The following is a 14,778-nucleotide window of genomic DNA, read 5'->3' as shown; positions in this document are numbered from 1 at the left end:
CCAAGAATTCCATTGCACACCAGGAACTGGGGCTTGAAGCACATCTTTTTTCTATGCCTTATACTCATGCCTTATACTTGAGATTGTCACATGGTGGGCGGAGAGAGGAAGTCCCAAAAAGGAACTCCATTTCAGTCTGAGGGTTCCCATCGTCCTGCTCAGCCTCTCCTTCCCCAGAACAGGTGGGTGTGGGGGTGTGAAAGCTGCCACAGCCCGTCTCAGTGAAGGGTGTTCTAAGCAGCACAGTTCACACTTTACTCTCTGGTCAACTCTTGGGATGTATCAGAGTGCCACTGTAGTTACTGTAAAGTGCTGTAATGCGTTCTTTGCATGTGTAAATGTGCACTTCTGTCCAGCCCTCTCTGTCCCTGTGCGGCGTTAGCTGGTGGTCCTGAAGACGTGCGAGGCACTTAGGTAAATGGGATCTTTTCTCAAGAGCCCTGGAGGCTGACATGTTAGGCACACGGGGTGACTGAGCACTCCTGCCCTCCATGAACACGGCATTGACATTGTGCACTGTATTTCTGTCAGGGCAGATTTCAGTTAAGGTTTTCTTTTCATGTCACTAGGTTTGTGAATGAATAAACAGACACTTTAATTACTGTTGCCATGTCTGCTTGTGAAATATTCTTTATCTGTAGTAACTCAGTGTAATAATTTGCCTGCACAAAAGATAAACATGATACATAAAATTGTACCTTTGCTACCAAGTGTAAAACAGAATTTGGAAACTGAGGTAAAGTAGACACAGGCATCATGCAGTGGTGGCTTGGCTGGAGAGAGAAAGCCACTGTCCCTCCTTCTTAATTTGCTGTTGCTGCCACTGGAGTTGACATCCTGCCATGCCAGGGGAACAGCCTCGCCATCTCACGTCTCAGACCCTGGGACTGTTAAAACAGGGTGAAATAACACATGGACTGGGCCTAAGGCAACCTTGTTTTCCAAAGAATTGTTTGCAAACATAAAGCAGTTATGATGACTACTGGACTGTAAATTTAAAACATTATTTAGAATTAACATCACTATGTTATCTGCACCAACAGCAGCACCTTCCTTCTACAGATTACCCTCCTAAAGGGTAATTGTTTCCCTTTGACTCCTAAATGGAAAACTGTTAAAAGTTTCTGCTTGATTCAGTGTATCCTGAGTTATACTTTTTGATGTTAAATGTTTGATGCATCTCATTTTGAAAGGCCCTTTTTAATTTTTAGGTTATTAAATGGATTGGAAAGGGTAGAAAGCAAAAGCTCTGTTTGCCTTTCTGTGAACTGGAGCTAACGCTCTAGTGGCCTCAAGTGATCAGGTTCATTTATGGACTTTGGCATTATTAACTGACCAGTAGGTGGCGCTGTGTCATGTGAATTGCGGTTTCCTGGACTACGGGGCCCCTCCTACACAGTGCACAATGGCGGGATTAGTTAGAAACCTCCATCAGACTAATAAAATCCTCTCCCTGGAGAGGTGATAACCCAGTGTGGCCCCTGTGACACCGGAAGGACTGAGAAGCAGCTCCTTCGGTGCAGCCTTGAAAACAGGGATGAGACCTTTCCCTCCCACTGCCTTTCCCATGAGAGGCTCTGGAGGTGGGGACCCTCAGACACTTGGATCTGGGGCGTCACTGGACGCAAGCCCCTCAGTCCAAGATGAAGGGGATTGTCGCAGCTGCTCAAGAGCGTGACTTTGCATCCGGCCTGGTCTGATCGGAATGGCAGCCTTGCCTCTTACTTGGCATATGACCCTGGCAGGTTGTCTTTCCTGACCTTTCTGCATTAGTTGCCAGGTGAGACTACTTACGAGTGAACCAATAGGATGTGTGTGTGTGTGTGCATGTGTGTGCGTGTGTGTGCACAGAGAGAGGTTATTTTAAAGAATTTTTGAACTTTCGGTCAAGATGGCGGAGTAGAAAATAATGGGAATACTGAAATTGTAAAAATAAAAGTTAAACCTCCTTTAAAAAATGAGTTAATACAGAAAAAAGTTTACTCACGGGATTGTGGGGGCTGGCACGTCTGAAATGTGCAGGGCGCTCGGGCAGGCTGGAAGCCCAGGGAAAGGGCTGGTGTTGTGGTCTCGCATGTCAAAGCAGCCTGCAGGCTGAGGTCCTTCTTCCTCTGGAGGAGTTCAGTCTTTTCTCTTAAGGCCTTCAACTAAATGTCTGAGGTCCCCTGACGTTAGGGGAGATAATCTGCTTTATTCAGTCTGCTGATTTAAATGTTAATCACATCTAGAAAATACCCTTACAGCAGTATCTAGACTGGCGCTTGACCAAACATCTGAGCATCGTAGCTTAGCCAAGTTGACACATAAAATTAGTAATCACAGCTCCTATTTACTTGCCTGTCAATGGGCAATGATACCTTTTTGTGTGCAAGATTTAAGTAGTGTGTATTAAATACTTGGCCCATTGCAAAATTTTTCAGTGCACAACAGGGGCTTTTTTTTCTCTCATGAGAACTGTGAGGCCTGGGACCGGAGGTTTCCAGACTGGGGGAGGTGGTGGGAGAGGAGCAAAATTGACTGATCAAGGAAGCTGAGGGACATGTGGCTTGAGGAGCAAAGGAGTTGTGCCCAGACCTGTCGGCCAGATGCCTGTGACAGGAGGTGGGCTGGAGTCCCTAAGTACCACTGGGGCTGTGGTCTTTTAACTGAGCTCATTATGACTTGTTTGCTAGCTGCCTGAGCTTGGTCTAAACTTACTCTGGGGAGTTCAGTGCAATTGCCTGAGCTCACTGAACTGTTTCCATGCGCGGGACGAGCACCTGAGTGGGTGATCTGTGAGCAGCGCTTACCCAGGCCTCTGGTGACCTTGGCTGACTTGGCCTCTGGGCTTTCCTGCTCTTCAGGGCTCTGCATGGAGCTGGACGTTTGCACTTCATGGCCTCTTCGGGCCCCCAACCTCTGCCCCCACAGGCTGTGAGTGGGCACGTAACAGCAGCCTCCCAGGGAGACTGGGTCCCATCTCCCCAGAGGAGAGAGTGCACGTGGGAGAGCCTGGCCAGCATGTCATCCAGTGACCTGCTCCCCTTCTCCTGGTGGCTTTTTCAAACAGAAGCATGGCAGAGTCATGGGAGGGAGAACGCCAGTGGCAACAAGCATAGAGGACTTGAGCGTGAAAAAGCGTTTCTTTCTCCTCTCCCACCTGCTCAGTGTGGGTCTCCAGGCCAGCCAACACGCTTGTTCTTGGCGCCACTTTTTCTTCTCAAAATGCTGTAGAAGTGTCTGGTGTCACACTTAGTAAGGGCTATGTGCACACCGTCTCCATATTAGCTGGTGCTACACTTCATCCTAGATGTAAAATTCTCTTTACTGCCCTGGCTGGTGTGGGCCAGGGGATTGAATGCTGGCCTGAGAATCAACAGGTCACAGGTTCAACTCCCAGTCAGGGCTCTTGCCTGGAGTGCAGGTCAGGTCCCCAGTTGGGTGTGCGTGAGAGGCAACCACACATTATGTTTCTCTCCCTTTCTCCCTCCCTTCCCTTCTCTCTAAAAATAAAAAAAAAATAAAATCTAAAAAAATGCCCATTTAAAAAATAAAAGCTCTTGCTTTTCTTCCCCTCCTCCCCCGTGGGGTTAGGGTTCAGGCTCTCTAATCGTTGCCTGCCATCAGGGTGTTGACATCACACCACACGGCTGCTTCTGCTGACAGACCCGCTGGAACAGCCCGGCTGGGCTCTGGTTTCCTGCGTCACACCCAGGTGTGGTCACTTCTCAGAATCTTCTTCTTCCTTCCAAGTGCAGCTGAATCCACTGTGCTGCTGCTCCTGCGAACACTCTGGGGCACTGGCAGTGACGCTGACGGTGTGCCATCGGCAAAGTCTGCTGTGTCTTCACTCTGAAGACGCCTGCCCCCCCCAGACACCAGGATGCCCCACATTGAGTGGTGGGGTTTTTTTTTGGTTTAAACAGCAGGAATGTGTTTTTTCACAGTTGTGGAAGCTAGGTGTCCAAGACAGGGTGTTGTCACACCGGTCTGTGGCGAGGCCTCTCGCTGCAGCTTGTACACGTCCACCTTCCTCAGTGTCTCACACGGCCTTTCCTTCGTGCTCACGGAGAGCCCCCTCGAGCTCCTCTGTCAGAGGCAGAGGGGCACTCTCTCTCTGTTCCCTGCATCCCTTACCTGCTCGGCTAAGTGGCTGCACCTCACCTTTCTGGGAAGACTCAGATGCCCTGCGGTGCTCTCCCTTCCTTCACCCCCGTGGCTGAGGCACAGCACATCCTCGGGTTGGCTCCTGATCTTCACTGGCCCCAGGGAAGGCCTGCCGGCTGTCCGCCAATTTCTGCTTAGTGACCTGTTCTCCAATCAGGGGACTTGATAGACCTTTTCTTTCCTGTAGGTTGCAACAGGAGCTGAGTGATGAATTGTAACTGAATGAAAGACAGGATAACTGAGTGCCCTCTAGAATGCAACTGCCCTTTCTTTGAGCAACTAGGAGACGGTTATGCATGGAGGCTCCCTGAAGTTCAACCCAACATTGGAATCCACCATAAACCGTTTTTACACTTTTCCTTTTTCTCCACAGCAGAGGGAGAGCAACAGAAAATTCTCCACTGTCAGCCGTCAGCGGCCCCGTCACAGCTCGCATGGCTGCGCTGAAGCAGCAGCGATCCACCCCTCCTCCTCCCTAGGAGTCGGGTACCTAGAGAGCACCCCGCTGTGCCAGGCTTCCTCTGGCCATGATTTGCTTTAGTCACAGCTGGAATATCCAGTAGAGGTTAATGAGGGGCATAGAGAAGTGATTTCGGGACTTGCCTTGAAGCTGTTTCATTCTTTCTAGGGAAGAGTTGATAGAGATTATGGGGGGGGGGGCGGTCCAGAGCCCTCCCAAGTGCCATCACTTGGGTTCTGGGAGTGGGACTGCTGCCCAGGTGAGACTGGGGGTTCGTGGGCCTGGGAGAGCAGGGTTGCAGGCAACTGCCTGCACCTCTGAAGGGGCCTGCTCAGTCTTAGACCCAGCTGCTGCCTGAGGGGAGGGGACCCCATGGGACAAATGTGGGAGGGCCAGGGGGCCTGGCCACCTCCCTAGACGACTTTCGGAGGAGACATCCAATCTTCAGAAGTCTGAGGAGGACTGGGCCTGGGCCAGCTCCTCACTGGAAGCCAATTTCAGGATGCTACTCCTATCCATCAAGCTGTTTGACCACCAAAGTGCCGCTTACCCAGAAACTGGACAGTGAACCCTGGGAAAGGCTACGGGAGCTGGAAACAGACAGACCCGGGTTCTAATTCTGGCTCCGGTTCTGGCTGGCTGCTTGATTCCCGGGCAAGTTATTCCACTCTTCGAGACTCAGTTTCTTCATCTACAAGATGGGGTAAAAATAGTTATCTGGCATACAGTGTAGTATACTGTATTTAACTTTTTTATGTACTAATAATTTGAATTTTTGATTTTATTAAAATTTGGATTTTAGTTTCAAAACAATTTACATCATATAAAAATATACATTAAAAATCATTCTGCCACTCCTGTTCTCCTTCCTGAGTGACCTGTTACTTTTTGCATCATGAGGTACAGGTATTAGTGTTAACAGCTAACATTTACCAGGGGCTCACTTTGTGTTCGGATGGTGCCTTATACAACATCACTGCATTCACTCCTGTTTGGTGCACAGTGTCACCCCTGTTCCGGGGGGCAGGAAGTAGGCTCACAGGGCTGGAACATTTTGCCTGGCAATACACAAGCAGTCAGGAGAGAAGCCAGGATTTAAAAGCCCAAGTGAGCCCTGACTGGTGTGGCCCAGTTGACTGGGTGTCTTTCCACGAAGTAAAAGTTTGCTGGTTCGATTCTAGGTCAGGGCACAAGCCTGAGTTTCGGGTTTGGTCCCGTCAGGGTGCACACCGGAGGCAGCCAATCAATGTTTCTCTCTTGCATTGGTATTTCTCTCCCCCTCTTCCCTTCTCTACAAATAAAAAAATAAAATCTTTAAAAAAAATCCAAGTGATTCCATGCTTGCAAATCTCCCAGAAGAATCAATATTAACTCCTCCCACCCATACACCTGATGCGCTCCTATCAGGAGCTGGGCAGCCGAGCTCCCACGAGAGAGGGCAGGAGGGTGTTTTTACCTCCGCACAGATACCAGACATACCAGACAGCACCACAGTAGAAACAACAGGAAGCAGGTGTCGGGCTAAGTCTGCTAAGTTCTCTATCTAGAGGGACCCTCTCATTTAAGCCCCACAGTCACCTTCTTAGGTGGGCACTACACTCCCATTTTATAGAAGATAAAATTGAGGCTCAGAGAGGTTCAAGATTTGGTTAACTTCTCACAGCTTAGAAAAGGAGTAGCAGAGACAAGATTCCAGCCCGGGCAGTACAACGGGAGAGCTCTTCAACGCTCTGTTCATTTCCCCGGGGAGGTGGGGAGGAGAGGGTGAAGGGCTGGAGGCGCAAGCTCGCGCTGGGCCTGGGGGCCTGAGGAGGTGGTGGGGCTGGACCTGAAAGGGTGAGATCTGACTCCAGTCAGGGGCTAGGTTCTGGGGCTGGGACTCTGGAAATGAAGGAGATGATGTCTGCCCTCTAGGAGCTGAGGGTCGACTGAGAGAACAGCTATAAACCGCACGTGGATGAACAGAACTAGGTCCGCAGTGATGACATCACCACCAGTGTGAGACTCCCTGCGCCAGTCATCTGCTGCTGCCCAGCGCCACCCGCGGACACAGTGGTTTAAAACACCAATCATCTACTTCGCCTCGGACTCTGCGGTTTGGGCAGGGCCTGGGGGTTGGGGGTCCGCTGGAATCTGCTCCACGTGGCATCGGCAGAGGGGGCTTGAAGGCTGGGGGTCGGAACGACCTGAGGGTCTGTTCACTTACAGGTCCAGCCGTGGAAGCTGGCGGTCGGTGGAACACCCACGCGCCATCCTCTCTGCGCCGCTGCTTGGCCTCATCCCAGCACGGTGACTGGGTGACATCGTCAGTCGTTAGTGAATGCAAATTAAAACCACAATGATACGCAGCTACAGACTTAGTGAGCAGAATGTCTAAAATAAGAAAGACTGGCTGTACCCAGCGTTGTCGAAGATGCTCACACAACCACTGTGGACAACGGCTCGGCGATTTCTCAGGCGGTTAAACGCACACCACAGGACCCAGCCAGGCAGCTCCTGCGTGTTGGCCCAGGAGGAATGAGAGCACACGCCCGTTACGGAGACGTACGCAGGGATGTTCGCAGCAGCTTTATTGAACCAGCCCAAAATGAGAGACAACTCAAATGTCCACCAACAGGTGGCTGGATAAGCCAATCGGGGCAAAGCTATACAATGAAATACAGTTCAGCGACAAGAACGAATTAGCTATTATACATGCAACAACATGGATGGCTCTGAAAATTGTTATGCTGAATGAAGTCGGACAGAAGTGAATGTGCAGTACTGTTCACTTTACACAAAAGTCTGGAAAACGCAAACGAACCCGCCGTGGCAGGAAGCCCAAGGGCTGCCTGGAGTGCTAAGGGTGGGGTGGGGGGCGGGACGCCAAAGGGGCATAGGGACACTGTTGGAGGTGATGGACATGCTCGATCTTTTGATAGTGGCGATGGTTCAACAGTGGTATGCACATCAAAATGTACCAAAGTAGACACTTCCAGTGTGTGCAGTTCACTGTGTGTCAAATACGTCTTTTCCAAGTAACAGACACGGGGATGGAAAAGAAAGGTGGTCACGTGGGATGGGAAGTGCCGTGGCGGCCACCTTGGAAAACACAACCTCCCTCGTTCCCCGCGTGTTCCCAACACGCCAGGCGCTGGGTGCGCCGAGTGCCTTACAGGACTCCCCCACCTGAGGGGCAGAGGAGCAGGTGGCCAGTTCTCTGTCATCATCCCGACTGTCATCGAAGAGCCATGAGGTCTCGGTCTGCGGGCAGGAAGGGAGTCACGGGCTCCCGTGACCGGGACCTCAGGGCTTTTCTACCTGAGTGGCCAAGGAAACTGCTGCCAACTGCTTGGGACCACAGTGAAACAGGGCCACCCTGTACGGGGTGGCACGGGGAGGCAGTGAGGAGGGGGCTGTGGGCAGAGGTCACCTCTCTTCAGCAGGGGCGAGCCCCCCTATTCTGCTCTATGAGTCCCTCTGGACGGCAGGTACCTGCCCAGCATCTTTCGGTAACTGAATCCACCTTCCCTCTGGGAACCGTCACGCTGAGACTTGAAATCCTCAAGGATGAGCCGACACTGCCTTCCCTCTAGCAGCCCCCACCCGCTTAGCTTCCAGAGGGGCACAAGGGACCCCGGCCTGGCCGGCCTCCTGCCCACAGTGGCTGGTTTGGGCAGTCACATTCTGCAGGCTCTGGTCAGCCAGCCTCGGCCCTGGACCAGTGCTCTAAGTAACAGGGAGACTCTCCCTTTCCCCTGGGGTGGCTAATCTGGCAGACTCGAGTCTTGCGTGCCTGGCGGACACCTCCCCATCACACGTGGACAGCCTGCCTGAGAACCAAACCGAAACAGGGGGGAAGAAGAGAGAGAAGGGAAGCGATGCGTTTCTGACAACACAGCTGACGCCCAAGGATCCAGCCATGCCTGAAGCTGGGACCTCCCCAGGACTTCTGTTTCATGGGCTAATGAACTGCCTCCTCTGCTTAAATCAACTGCAGTTGCGTTTTCTGTTCCTTGCAAATGAAGTGGTCCCCTGCCCTTCACCCCAGGACTGACATGTCCCACCCCCTCACCTCCACAGCCCAGACTAGGGGCTTTCTGAGACCTGGACATTGGGGTTGGCCCACAATTGCACTGCATCCGTGTTTGCCCCAACCCCCCACACCTAGGCAGGGAGCAGACACCAAGCCTTTGGTTCTGGGGCCATAAGGAGGCCCGTGGGAGAAGAGCTACACTCCCTGTGCCAGAGTCGATGAGATGTTAGCCCAACCAAGGCTTCAGAGAGGAACCAGATGTCCCCGCCTGGCTGGGCCCTGCCACTCTAGCTGCTGCTCCCTGCCCGGGGTGAGCCCCCCCTTTTCTCTCCCGCAGGTTCAGAGCCTCTCTTTCTCCTTTTTAAAAGGGGTGGGGGGCTGCCTGAGATGCATTCTGGTTTAGGAGTGCATGAAGGAGAGGCCTCTTAGGCTGGGGGAACACTGGAGGCCACGGGCCAGAGCAGCTGGTGCACAGTCCTGTGGACTCCTCACCTCCATCTGGTGACCACGGGCCCGAGGGATGGGAGAGCACTGAGACAGGCAGGGGTCGCTGGAGAAAGCACCATCTGCCAGGCGTTTGGGCTGCACCTGCAAGACAGGTGGGGCTTGGGAAGGGCAGCTGAGGGATACGGAGGAAGGGCACCAGGCATAACACCGTCCAACTAAGCTTAACAGAAATAGAAATAGGTGACACTGATTAAACGCTGTGTGCTGGACTTTTACCTCACTGAATCCTTACAACAATTCTGTGAGGCAGGTGCTACGGTCCCCGCTTTACCCGCGTTATGGGTGAAACTGGGCCTTAAATAACTTGTCCCCAGTCACACAGCCAGGGCCGGCAGGACTGGCCTGGGGTGGGGAGGGTGGATGGGAGGACTCCTGCGCCCCAGGAAAGTGCAGGACCAGGAGGTGGAGGCTGGTCTGCCGGCTGATGGAGAAGGGGTCGGCGGCCTGACCCCCACTCTAACTGTGGAAAGGAGACCAGAGACACTGAGGAGTCCCCAGCAAGTGGCTTCCCTAGGAGCGCTTGCACTGGGGACAGGAGCGAGGCGGTGAGGGAGGGAGATGCTAAAGACTAGGACAGCAGGCACTGGAGGGAGGAAGAGGAGAAGCCCAGGCGGGGAGGGCCAAGGAGGAGGAGGCGGCGGCTTCGGGACAGAGGTGGGCAGGACTAAGTCTGCAGAGGTCAGAAGAGACAGAGGGGAGGAGACGCCGTCAGGCACTGGGTCTTGGCGTGGTGGGGGAGAGGCGCTTGTTCTCAAAACGTAACACGTGTCATTTCTGTCTGACTTTGATAGTAAAACATGGAAAATACAACTAAACAGGAGTAAAAATATTAAAAGGTATAAGACCTCCCATAATCGTAAACCCACACACGCTACCATTAGTGGCTTCAAATATTACCTTCAGATTTTGAAATATGAGCCAAAAAAGAGAAAATCTATATGTATGAGGATTCCAATTGATGCAAATCTTTGACAAGTATGACCTGGTTGTTTTTTTTTGGTTTGTTTTCATTTTTTTCTTCTCATTTTAGCTATTCAGGTGTGCGTGCAGTTTCCCCGACGACGGAAGAGACTGAGCTGTTTCATATGCTCACTGATTTTTTTCATATATCCTGTTTAGTGATCCTGTTCAGGTCTTTTGCCCATTTTCTACTGGTTGGTTTGACCTTTTCTTACTGATTTGTAGGTCTTTATATAATCTAAATAGGGATGCTCTGTTGGTTATGTGTGTTGTGAAATATCCTGTTCTTATAGAGATTTTAAGCCAATATATATTTTAAAGACATTTTTCTTCCTTTGTACGGACATTATTTATTTATATTTAACGAATACCCTTTCTAGTACTCTTCATGTATTCCTTCGTATGTTTCAGTATTTTCAGCCAGTGTCATTTTTGCTTTGTCCAGATTTTCCTTTAGGGTTTCTTTTGTACAAGTCTGATGGTGACAAATTCTCTCAGTTTTAATTAACTGAGAACATCTTCAACAGCCATCTGCACTAGGTAAAAAAAATTCTATGGGGGCCGTTTTTCTTCACACCAGAACTTTAAATGTATCTTTTCATTGTCTTCTGGCTTCTATCATTTCTGATGAGAAATCAACCATCGGCCTTATTTTTTATAACTCAGTACAACAACATCAGCAAATGAACAATAAAATATTATTTAATCTATTAATCTTCAAAGTTCACCCACTCTCTCACCAGTATTTAGAGCAAAATTTAAAAAATTCCTGGCCTGGGATCCACACACTGCATTCGGTTTTCGTGTCTCTCCGGCGCCCTCTGACCCGGAGCAGCCCCACCGCCCGCGGCTTTCACGGAGCCGTGCCGCCAGCCGCGGCACAGAAAGTCCCTCCTTTGGGGTTCGTCTGGTGTCTCCTCCGGTTAGATTCAGGCTACGCACTTCTGACGGGATCACCACGGAAGGGTGCTGTGCCTTTCCCCATGCATTCTGGCAAGGGCACATGGGATCCATCAGGCCCGTTCCCCGTGGTTATTCCGTGTCTGCCGGGTTTCTCCATGGCAAATGACTATTTTTTTCCTCTCTGTAGTTAACAAGTAATTCGGGGGGAGGTACCTGTAGTTAACAAGTAATCTGAGCACTCTGTTCTCAACACACACACACACACACACACACAAACCAGAATAAGACCCCCAAACGTTCACCCATGAGTTTGTTTTATCACCTGCCGATGCTTCGAGCCCAGGGAAGTCATTACTGCGGTGGCTGTCAAACAGCTCCTCGGGCGTGGCCTTGCAGGGCTTTCAACGCAAAGCCTGGGGTCCTCACTAGGGTGTGTCCTTCCGAGAGAGCTTGAACTCTGATCTTTATCTTCTTGGCACTGTGATTCTGCCAAGTTCTGGCCTGCTTTACACATGCTTGGGCTTAGCTTTTTAGGTTCCCATGTTGTAAAATTTCCAGCTTCAGTAAATGGCATGAAACCTGAACCTATTTTTAAGGCCCCCAAAGTCTTCAATTTTGTCACTCTAGGCTGTGAGACTATAAAAAACCTGCTAATTTCTCTTGTCCTACTTGACGCCTTCTGCTTGGGGGGAAACCTGGATCCCCAGCCTCTTGCCAAAACCGGCCAATGTGGGCGGCTGCAGATGGCCCACCTGCCCCTTCGTGGTTCTCCTCTCTCCACAATCTTCACTTCCTGGTTACTGCTGCTGCTGCAGCTCCCTTACACCACAGAAATCACCTGCTTCACTAGCTTTTCTCAGTGTTCTTACTGGGAGCAGTATTCAGGGGCGAACTACTCCTTACTATCCAGAAGTAGAAGCCCTACACTTTCCTTTTGGGGGGCTGCATAGTATTGCATGATATGGTGGTTCACTTTAAAATGTAACCTCTGCTCTAATTGTAGTTGTTTAGTTTCTCATTACTATAAAGAGTATAATAATATCTTTGTGGGCAAACCAACATGCATGGGTTCAATTATTTTTATAGGATACATTTATGCAAACAGAATTGCTAGATCAGGAGGTATGATGAATTACAGTTCTCACTGGTATTGCCAAATGGCTCTCTAGAACAGACCCCACACTAGCCGAGCTGAGAGTAAATGCCTAAGGAATGGCCACGGAGCGATTTCCAGTCCTCTCTGCCTCCTCAGGGTGCAAGGCTGCTTCCAGCCTCAGCCTGCTGTGCCGAGCGGGCAAGGGAAGCCACAGATCTGGTGTGTGGTGCAGGCAGCCCTGCCAGGGCCCATGTCTTGCCTGGGGACCAGCAGCTGAACTGATGAGTCAGCTTCCTGTTGAGTCACTGAGAAGGGGCCACGGTTTGGGCATGAGTCCTGCTCCTTGGCAGACACAGGCCAGGCCCAGAACGCCACACCCTACTGTAGGCAATGCCAGCCCTGCTGACGAGGGCAGCTACCACTGTGTCATGTGGTTTCCAGGCCAGAATATCATTGGGGAAGGTACTCATCTGCTCTGTCAGGGTGAGTCTAAGGGTGTATAGGAGTGTACACCCTACACTACACTCTGGAGTGTAGGATTGCAATGGAGCGGGTGGCAGTGGCCTTGGGACGAAAGGTGTAGCTGGAGGAGCCCCCTTGGAGGAAGCTTGGGTCCATAGTGATGGGGGAAGAGAAGGCAGTCCCAGAGGAGTGGACTGCTGGCAGGGCAGGAGTTCACGCCTCTTGATGGAGGAACTGACCGGGAGCACCTGAGGATGGACCCAGATACCTTAACCCAGACATTCACACCCAGGAAAGGTCTAATAAAAACTATGAAATCGGCCCTAGCTGGTGTGGCTCAGTGGACTGAGCACCAGCCTATGAATCAAGAGGTCACCGGCTCGATCCCCAGTCAGGGCATGTGGCTGGGTTGTGGGATAGGCAGAGCCTCAGAGGTTGTGCTGTCCCTGCCCCAGGGCCAAGGCAAGCACAGAGGACCTGGGGGTTTTGCTCTTCCTCCTGGTGCAACCACCTGGAACCTAGACATCCAGATCACCCCCTGGCTACTTGGAAGGTCAAGACAGGCACTGCTGTGTGTGGCAAAGCGCCCCGGCTCCAGAGACTGCAATGACACTGGAGGACCCGTGAGGTCCTAACACTCACTCTGTCACTCCTGGCTTCTGCATTCTCTGGTGGCGAGTGCCTGTTGGAAGCTAGTTGAAGGGCATCTGCTCTGTCCAGGGTTCAGGAGAAGGGTGGAACCGGAGAGCTGGAATGAGACCCATGAGAACAGTTGCCTTGGAGGGAGCGCCAGACACTGACCTCGGATCCCCGAGGTGGTGAGACGTGATTTTCCCCTGTCAGAGTGACCCATTCAATAAATATTTATGGAGCACTGAGTATGTGCCAGGACAGAGATGCCTGGAACACAGTGTGAACACGAGCCAGACTAGAAGGCCAGGCCGGACACTGCACCAAGGATCAGAATGAAAGGAGAACTGTGCTGAGACCCATGGGGTAGCAACGCAGAATACATTCAGCTCAGAGGGGAGAGGCCCTTCCCCTGGAGGGTCTGGGGAGCTCCTGTGGATGCTGCGGAGTCTGGGGAAGTGTGCAGGGCACCTGGCTCCCAGCCTTGTGTCCCCTGGGTGAGTCCTTTAACTTCTCTTGGCCTCAGACCCACCCCCCACCCAGTCATCACGCCCCGTCTAAACCATCTCTGCCTGTACAGAACTCAAGTCTAACTGTTCCCTCTGTGAAAGGGGAATAACACAACCTCTAGGAGAACAAGGGGAGCCGGAGCAAGCTTTTTGGAAGGAGGCAGCGAGTGGCAGGGAGAAGAGCATGAAAATGCAGCGTCAGAGGAGTGGGTGGGTCACCCTCCCCACCCCCCATGCCTCTCTCCCCCCCCAGTGGGCTGGAACAGACCCTCGCTGCCATCATCTGCTGCTGCCTGGGGCTGCTGGGCACAGCTCAGCTCCGCAGCCCGGTCCTGGCTGCTCTCTGCAGGAGTCGCTGCTGTTGGGCCCACCCTTACCCAGGAGGGCCGAGGAGCAGCCCCGATTCCGGATGCAGGCAGGTGGAAGGCGCAGCCTGCCAGGGCCCTGGAGGGCCCCCGGCAGCTCCAACATCCTGCTGGGAACTGCCCAAGCCCTGGGTGCTCCCTCTTGGCTCCAGCCAGCTTTTTCCTAATTAGTGCCTGCTCCCCCTCAGATCCCTCTTCTTTCTTCCGGACTGTATGAGTGCCCCCCCCCCCCCGCCCCCACAGGGACTCTGGGAAGACACTGCTGTGCTATGGGTTATTTGGGGCAAGGTGAGGACCCAGGGCGGAGGCCCACGGCTCCCAGGGGAGGCCAGTCCAGGGCCTGCAGGCCGGAGCACGATGGGGCTGGGGTTTCAGTTCGGCCACACCGGTCCCAAAGCCGATCTGGGCGGTCAGGGGGAAAAGCACACGGCAGCAGCAGCCCTTCCCGTTTTGCCGCCAATTAGCTGCCTGTGAAAGCACGGTCCCTTCTCTTGTCTGCACCTCACTCCTCATCCAAGTTGAGAGTTAGATGGTCTAAGGTTCTCCCCTTTTGGCTAAAACCCTGTCATTCGTAGCCCTTTTTGAGAATTAGTGCTCAATATCTCTCAGGACTGCAGCTGGACAAGGATCTTTCACCAGAAAAGCCAGACACACGAAGTCTGGGGTGCGGCGACTCACTCTGCGGCAGCTGAGGCTTCGGCTGGGCAGCATGCCCCCCATCAGAG

This window comes from Phyllostomus hastatus, unplaced genomic scaffold (genome assembly GCF_019186645.2).
Source record: "Phyllostomus hastatus isolate PE091 unplaced genomic scaffold, TTU_PhHast_1.1 phas_scaffold_345, whole genome shotgun sequence".
In the NCBI taxonomy this organism is placed as follows: domain Eukaryota; kingdom Metazoa; phylum Chordata; class Mammalia; order Chiroptera; family Phyllostomidae; genus Phyllostomus; species Phyllostomus hastatus.
The sequence above is the reverse complement of the archived record's forward strand: the minus strand, read 5'-3'. Positions refer to the sequence as shown.